A 1,073-nucleotide genomic window follows, 5' to 3' on the forward strand; every position below is an offset into this window, starting at 1 on the left:
CATACATTTTGCTTTGTACCTCTTGCATTGGCCTTTTCAGGAAGTAATTTAAATATATTTACTATGAAATGTATTTGCATAATGGTGTAAAGTCAAACAGAAGGGATTATGTTTATTAGGCTGAAAGAATCAAAATATCATACACTTTAACTTTATCGGGCACAGTGATAAATGGGTGATAAATAATAGTTTGACATTCATTATGTGATTTAATTTATCCATTAAACTTGTAAGAGAACGATTATTTTTAATATGAGACGAGAAATTATGAGAATAATATATATAACATATTTTTTCAGAATTTATCCAAAGGTAATAAACAACTCAGCCGAAGTTCAGAGACAGCTATAAAAATGCTTCGAGTCTGTGAACATTTTGATGATCACAGTGATCCTTCGAACAAAGTCCCAAAATACTAAAATATACGTTTCCTTTTATACTATAAATTATATTAATGCTATACAGTTATAATATCATTATCGTTTACTATTATTGTTATAATTATTCTATAATAATAATAATAATAAAAAGTAAAATATGATTTTTTTTTTTTTTACAGAACCAATTCCCGTATCTTCAACCTTAGGTATCAGAGACTACTATTGATACTATCCTGCTGAGAAAATATAGCAGGAATACTCGGCGTACTAATCAGTTATACATTTTTTTTATACACTTCATTAGCACCAGTCATATCATTGTATCATTGTAACCTGTTATCATTTAACCATTTTAAGTTTTGTTTTATCATTTAACCATATCTATTCACATAGGCGTGATGTTGGCCCATAAAAATTGCCAACATCAACCGCTATTGAATAATAACTTTAGCAAAATGATATAGCATCGTAAGAATGTCCCTCCAGTAACATGCAAATGCAATGAATTGTTATTTAAGTACAATTAGTTTATAACCCTATAATTCTAACACGTGTGTGGTATTGGGTGGCCACGCCATTCAAACTCAATTCCATAATCATTTACTTCCTGTACATGTAAAACAACCCAAATGGGACCCGGGAGGCTGTGTGTGTGATACGTTTTGTTCAAGTGGTTCGAACACTTTGACTCAA

Source organism: Penaeus monodon, chromosome 22 (assembly GCF_015228065.2).
Source record: "Penaeus monodon isolate SGIC_2016 chromosome 22, NSTDA_Pmon_1, whole genome shotgun sequence".
Lineage (NCBI taxonomy): Eukaryota > Metazoa > Arthropoda > Malacostraca > Decapoda > Penaeidae > Penaeus > Penaeus monodon.